Source organism: Python bivittatus, unplaced genomic scaffold (assembly GCF_059951505.1).
Source record: "Python bivittatus isolate LINGU-HERP-01145 unplaced genomic scaffold, Pbiv_v1 ctg000310_np1212, whole genome shotgun sequence".
In the NCBI taxonomy this organism is placed as follows: Eukaryota; Metazoa; Chordata; class Lepidosauria; order Squamata; family Pythonidae; genus Python; species Python bivittatus.
The window spans coordinates 9,308,524-9,316,012 of NW_028277054.1; the positions used below are offsets into that span (position 1 = coordinate 9,308,524).

The 7,489-nt window shown below is 44.4% G+C and overlaps 1 long non-coding RNA gene across 1 annotated transcript; it reads left to right on the forward strand.

The window, feature by feature from the left end:
* The first annotated feature begins 1,904 nt into the window (after window positions 1-1,904).
* On the forward strand, window positions 1,905-7,014 carry LOC103057935 (uncharacterized). Its single transcript, XR_003085884.2, has 3 exons — window positions 1,905-2,220; window positions 3,885-3,988; window positions 6,468-7,014. It is a non-coding gene; the product is annotated as an uncharacterized LOC103057935 (long non-coding RNA).
* The last annotated feature ends 475 nt before the right edge of the window (window positions 7,015-7,489 follow it).

A 7,489-nucleotide genomic window follows, 5' to 3' on the forward strand; every position in this document is an offset into this window, starting at 1 on the left:
TGAATTTCCTCTAGGTGACCAAGCAACATTATGACTTGAGAAAGAAGCAGATGTCGCCTTGAATGTGGAAGTCCACTTTCTCTTCCGATACACCTGGGCAGGTAAGATGCTCTGTCTTAGAGAGTTCACAGAAGAAATACCTAGATAACCACTTAAACTACAGAGCAGAAAGCTGATGGTTGAAACTTGAGTGTGGTCTTTGGAAAATCGCAGGTGGCGAGCCTCAATATTTCCATTCCTCCCACATCTTCAACAAGGTGAAAGAAACAACTGTGTAGGTTCAGAGGCCCATCAAGTCCAACGTGCTGTTTCTCACTGTGCAAAGTGAAATGCCATTGCAAAACTCACAAGCGGGAGACAAAACCAATTGCTTTCTTGTAGCAGTGTCTGTGGGAGGTATGTGTCCAAACAGGCAATATGGTGGTCATGGCAGTGTGATCACAGCCCCATCCCTTTGATATGCACACCCATCTTGACTTTTTTTGACACCCCCTTCCCCCATGGACAGCGGTGATTATTTTCCATATGAGATTTTTTTGGCCACTGTTCTACATAATCACTTGTCCCGAGCAGTGTTTCTCAACCTTGGCAACGTGAAGATGTGTGGACTTCAACTCCCAGAATTCCCCAGCCAGCCGTGAATGCTGGGAGTTGAAGTCCACACATCTTCACGTTGCCAAGGTTGAGAAACACTGGTCCAGAGGATGTTGCCTCCCCTGTTTCCACACCATATCCTCCTTTTTTTAATTCTGACATTAGAGAAGAAAAGATGACATTTCAGTTTAAAGATGACATTTGTGTACAATGACTTTCTATTCATAGTGGAAGGGTGCCTTTGCCTGGAGTCATTTGGTACCTTTCAGAGATTTATTCAACCTTCTTTTAAAGTCATCTAAGTTGGCAGCCATCAATGCATGAAGAGGTGGCAAATACCATAGTTTAACGGTGTGCTGTTTCTTCTTTTGGTCTATTCAGGTTTTAGCATTATGAAAAAGGAGCATCTCTCCCATTTTTCTTGTTTAACTTTATCAGCTTGCATGACCTCCTTGAGTCAACTGGGTTTTTTTTTCACAATTAAAAATCTTAAAGCTGGAATGGGCATTTTCCTACAGTTGAAAACTGATTTTTTTTTCAACTTCTGTTCAGAGGCTTGCAATGATAGAATGAGAACAGTTAAAGCTGGAATTTGGGGGGGGGGGGAGGTTGCTTTTTTTATGGGGATTGACTTTCCCCCAATAAAACGGGGGTGTTAAACCTATTAGAGTATAATAGGTTATTTATTTTACTGCTTATCTTTAAAAATATGTATTGTGAAATTGCACTGCTGTAATGAGGCAGTATGCCACTGAATTTCTATAGTAAGATGTTGTAACCTGCACAAAATTGGGGCTGATTCAGAGAGGGGAACTGCAGACTATAGGTTGCTCATCCTTGTCCTAAAAGTTGTAGATTTTCTTTTTAAGACGAGCGTATCTCCTAATAATTCAGTATACAGTCCTATCGTCAGAATAAACGAAAGTGATTTGAGCAGTAATAGTCTAATTGTGTACCTGTTTACCCAGAAGTACTACTGTGTTGGAATTTACTCTTTCAAAAATGTTGATATGATTGCACCCTAAATTTTAGGATTAAATACAATCACTGTGGATTTTATAGGACCACTGGTATTTACAAGACTTACTTTATAGGTGTTCAAGAGAAACAGTAACAGTGTGCGTGCTGTGACACAGTTCTTCCTCCTTTCCCTTGCACGAATGTTTATGGGGTGAAATGTAGCCACCTAAAAATGGCCGAGCAAACGAACTGCTCACAAACTTTTGAGTTAAATTGTTCATGCTCCCATTGTACAGGTAGGGAAGACTGAGGTTGCTACTGACTGGGGACTGGGTTAGATGGGCCACAAAACCACTTTCAACACTGTGATCTCCTGATTTCCTTCAGGCTAATAATCAAGCCAGAATTTCAACCCAATTCCATCTCCTCTGAACAATGTACTGATTAGCAACTGTCAGATTTTGGGTTTAATCATATCAGGGGTTGTACCTAGACTGTTGGTGGGAATCACAGATTCAGTTTCCCCCTTTTGTTTAGGACTTGCTTGGTGACTCTACCTTGCCTGGTGCCTTCAGATGCTTTGTGCTTTAACCCCTGGAAACCCCAACCACCATGGTGGCTAGAAATTATGTCTGTCACAGTTTCAACACTCCTGGAGAACATCAGGTTGGGGAATTATCTTCCAAAGTACCTGGCATGGGTAACGGGACAAACATCATTTGTTTAACTTACATCAACATTGTTTTCTATGATCAGAAAGACCAAACTCCAGGGTTTGTACCCTCCTGCAGCCAGATTCAGATTCCAAGATCTCTTTGCTCTAGAGCAGTGTTTCTCAACCTTGGCCCCTTTAAGATGTGTGGACTTCAATTCCCAGAATTCCCCAGCCAGCCATGCTGGCTGGGGAATTCTGGGAATTAAAGTCCATACATCTTAAAGTTCCCAAGGTTGAGAAATACTGCTCTAGAATCTAGATCCAGCTCAGGAACAGGGGTTTTGCCTTGTTTAGAAGAATTTTAAAATGACCTCTTGGAGTGGGTTGTTTCAGTGAATGGAGAGTGAAGTTAGAATAAGTGTTTATTTTATTTATTTTATTTTATTTTTAAGATTGATAAGGCTACCCAACTCAAACGATCTGACCCTTTCCCAACCAGAAACTTTTCCACTTAGCAACTCTCCCATTTTAAGCTCCTGTTTCTTTCAAGATTGCTTTCATTGGCTTGGTTCACACAACTTACTAAGCCAAACTTTGTTTAGCCATTGCTTGTTAATAAACAAGGGTTTGCTGATTTCTCACAACACCATGGTTTATAAATCACAATGGCTGGGTCCAAACAATAGGCAGATAGGGTTTGTTTAGTTTTGACTTAACATGTTGACTGAACCCAGCCATCAGATTCATGCATAACACTTAGACATGATTTGATTTCACCATGTGTTGCTGAATAAACCATAGTTGCCTTGTTCACACCTCCTATTAAGTCAGGAGTAAAGCAACTACATTATAGAGTAGTGTGATACCTGAAGTTTATCCTCACCATCCCCTCGTGCTTTAGCCTTCTGAATAGTCCCACTTTAGAGCTAAGCAAGCTGAGCGTCAGCACTGCGGCATGAATCTAGCCATTTGTGGCACGTAAACCATAGTTAATGGTTCCTCCAATCAAGCAGGGCCATCTGTCAGGACCCCGGAAGTGTGCCTTCTCTGTCACGGTGCCTGCTCTCTGGAATGAGGCTCCCCCCGAGATCTGGGTGGCTCCCACCCTGACGGCATTCAGCGGGCGTTAAAGACCTGGCTGTTCTCCCAGGCATTGAGCTCGGGTGGTTGGAGACCTTTGGCGATCCATGACAGCTTTGTCTTGTTGACCGGTTCTGCCATCTGGGTTTTGTTCTATGATTCTGTGTATTTGTTATTTGGTTTTATCCTGTGAGCCGCCCAGAGTCAGATGGACTTGGTGGTGTCCAAGTTGAATAATAATAAAAAATTACTGCCAGGGCTTAGTGTGTTACGCAAATCCAGCCATGGGGGCGCTTATTCGGACAACCCCAGTTGAGCAAACCATGGCTTTGCATGATGTGGGAGCCCAGCCTCTGGGCTGCATTCGAGTCCCCCCTTCCGGCATGTCTGTTGCCAGAGAAGCCAGAAAGTCAAAGAGTGGGATTGTCGGAGAAGGCACCTGCTACTTTGCTTCTGATTAATGAGCGTGCTGGAAGCCTGCTCCCTACCCCGTCATCCTCCTCCTCCTCTCCCCTCCTCTCTCACCCTCCCCATAGTCATATTATCTCTTTGAAGCACATTTTTATGCAAATGGCGGTGGCGTTCTTTTCACCAGGCGCAAAACAAACCCAGACGGAGAACTTGACTGGGCCTAATATGGAGCCTGTCTCAGCTGCTTCAGCCAAGAGGCGGAAGTGTGGCTGGGAACAAAGGAATATGGTAATTGCGATCTGGAGGGATTGCTGGAACGGGGAGGGGGGATTCAAAAAGAAGAAGGAGAGGAAGGAGGAAGGAGGGAAGGACTGTCGTCAAGCGGCCAGTTTGGAAGAACAGGTTGTCCTCCAGGGCTTGCTAGAGGCAGCAGCAGAAAAACATCATGGTTACCTGGACCTGGATTATTTAGGTTCTATTGAGGAAAACAATAGAATGGGGAAGACTAGAGATCTCTACAAGAAAATTGGAGATATGAAAGGAACGTTTAGTGCAAAGATGGGCATGATAAAGGACAAAAAAGGCAGGGACCTAACAGAAGCAGAAGAGATTAAGAAGAGGTGGCAAGAATACACAGAAGAACTATACAAGAAAGATCTTAATGTCCCTGATGTCCACGCTGGTGTGATCACTGACCTTGAGCCAGACATCCTAGAGAGTGAAGTCAAGTGGGCCTTAGGAAGCATTGCTAACAACAAAGCTAGTGGAGATGACAGTATTCCAGCTGAGTTATTTAAAATACTAAAAGATGATGGTGTTAAAGTGCTGCACTCAATATGCCAGCAAGTTTGGAAAACGCAACAGTGGCCACGGGATTGGAAAAGGTCAGTTTACGTTCCAATTCCAAAGAAGGGCAACGCCAAAGAATGCTCAAACTATCGCACAATTGCACTCATTTCACATGCTAGCAAGGTTATGCTCAAAATCCTACAAGCTAGGCTTCAGCAATACATGAACCGAGAACTACCGGATGTACAAGCTGGGTTTCGAAGAGGCAGAGGAACTAGAGATCAAATCGCCAACATTCGCTGGATCATGGAGAAAGCACGAGAGTTCCAGAAAAATATCTACTTCTGCTTCATTGACTATGCAAAAGCCTTTGATTGTGTGGATCACAACAAACTGTGGCAAATTCTTAAAGAGATGGGAATACCAGACCACCTTACCTATCTCCTGAGAAATCTGTATGCGGGCCAAGAAGCAACAGTTAGAACCGGTCATGGAACAACCGATTGGTTCAAAATAGGGAAAGGTGTACGACAAGGCTGTATACTGTCACCCTGCTTATTTAACCTATATGCAGAGTACATCATGAGAAATGCCAGGCTGGAAGAATCACAAGCCGGAATTAAGATTGCAGGGAGAATCATCAACAACCTCAGATATGCGGACGATACCACCCTAATGGCAGAAAGTGAAGAAGAACTAAAGAGCCTCTTGATGAGGGTGAAAGAGGAGAGTGCAAAAGCTGGCTTGAAACTCAACATTAAAAAAACTAAGATCATGGCATCTGGACCCATCAATTCCTGGCAAATAGAAGGGGTAGAAATGGAAGCAGTAACAGACTTCATTTATTTGGGCTCCAAGATCACCGCAGACGGAGACTGCAGCCATGAAATTAAAAGACGCTTGCTCCTTGGGAGGAAAGCTATGGCAAGCCTAGATAGCATATTAAAAAGCAGAGACGTCACCTTGCCGACAAAGATCCGCATAGTCAAAGCTATGGTTTTTCCAGTAGTAATGTATGGCTGTGAGAGCTGGACCATAAAGAAGGCCGAGCGCCGAAGAATTGATGCCTTTGAACTGTGGTGCTGGAGAAGACTCTTGAGAGTCCCCTGGACTGCTAGGAGGTCAAACCAGTCAATCTTAAAGGAAATCAACCCTGATTGCTCATTGGAAGGATTGATAATGAAGCTCAAGCTCAGATATTTTGGTCACCTAATGCGAAGAGAGATCTCTTTGGAGAAGACCCTGATGCTGGGAAAGATTGAAGGCAAAAGGAGAAGAGGACGGCAGAGGATGAGATGGTTAGATAGCATCACTGAAGCAATGAGCATGAAATTGAGCAAACTCAGGGAGGCAGTGAAGAACAGGAAGGCCTGGCGCAATATGGTTCATGGGGTCACGAAGAGTCGGACACGACTTAACGACTGAACAACAACAACAAGGGGTTGGCCATGGCGTTTCTGCAACAGCCACCATTCCATCAGCCCTACGCGGAGCAGGGATTAGGGTTAGCCTATCTGCCCTATGGGATGCATCCGCTCCCACTTTATTTGTGGGGGTGTGTGTGCTCTACTTTGCAGAGGACAAACCATGATTTGCAGGGCTCTCCAGACAGCTCTCTCTCTGAAGGGGTCCTTGCTTTGCCCAGTGCCCCAGACCACGCCTGCTGGTAGCCCTCAAGAACCCTCAGAAGGGAGAGCAGGCGGATCAAAGTGGCCTGGCTATAGCCATCAGCCTGCTGTTGTCAGCCACGCTGGAGCAGGAATCAGGCCAGTGCCAAAGTTTGCACAATCTTGCGGAGCAGTAGGTGGGCGGGTGTGTGTGTTTGCTGGGATGAGTGATGCATATCACTGAATATGGAATTAGACAAGACCCAGTTACACAACTCTGATTTGCTCAAGCTGAAACCTTCCCTAGACACCAGGGTTTCCTATTTATCAATTAAATTGTCCTTTTCTTCCTGATTGCTCCTTGTCTCCAGGGGAAGAAGAAAATCCCAGGGGAAGAAAATCCAGAAGAAAAAGATCCAGGGGAAGAAACTCCAGGGGAAGAAAAAAATCCCGTGTGTTGAAGCCACCCTCTACTCTGCATGTCTACGTACAGCAGTGTCTGTGTCCCTATGTGTGTGTGTGTGTGTGTCATAAAAGTCAAGTTGGCATCTGCAACTGTACGATCAAAGCCCTGCCCTCTTGTTATGCATCTTTTGCGGCTTCAGTCCCACAGTTTCAGCCACCAACGTGACATTGTGGACACCCTTGCCTGTGTATGTCACCAGGGCAAGATTCTATTTAACAGCCTTGTCAGTATTAGAATTTATATTTGCTTTTATTTGTCCAAATAAAGAAAAAAGTAAATACAGGAAAACCTTTCAGGGCAAAACCACCTCAAGATGACTGTAAATAGTGTTCTAACCGTAAAAACAATTTACAAAATGCCTACAAAACAATCTAGTCGCAAAAAGAAAATGAATAATGTGGCTGTTTAGGTGCTTGGAACAATTTGCCAGGCAAAATGGTAAACCCAAAATAAATGGAGATACGTATCTATATTTCTCTCTCTCTCTCTATGTCTATCTCTGTAAAAAATAAAGACAAGGGGGAAGAGAGTGGCTAATTCACGAGTTGTGGGGTGAGCAGGTCTCCCCAAGTCCTTTGGGATTATGGCCATATTTGAATCGTTGACTGCATAGATGTATAGGCTGGGTTCACAGAACCTGCTAAATCCTGAACCACAGTTGCTTTGTTGACGTAGCATGTTACGTCCCAATAGGTAGACCATATTATGACTCAATGTGATGATCTGGTCCCCACCACATGCAGCGAAATCAGGACTGCGTTCTCCCACACGTGGTGGACATTACCAAATTCAGGTTAGTCTTGTGGCAAACCAGGCAACAGCATAGAAGAATTGCAAGAGGGCCAACTGCTCAGTGCAGGAACTCAAATGAAAGCCTCGGTGGCAGACAGCTGTCCATCCTCTGCTTCCACACATCCACAGAAGAGA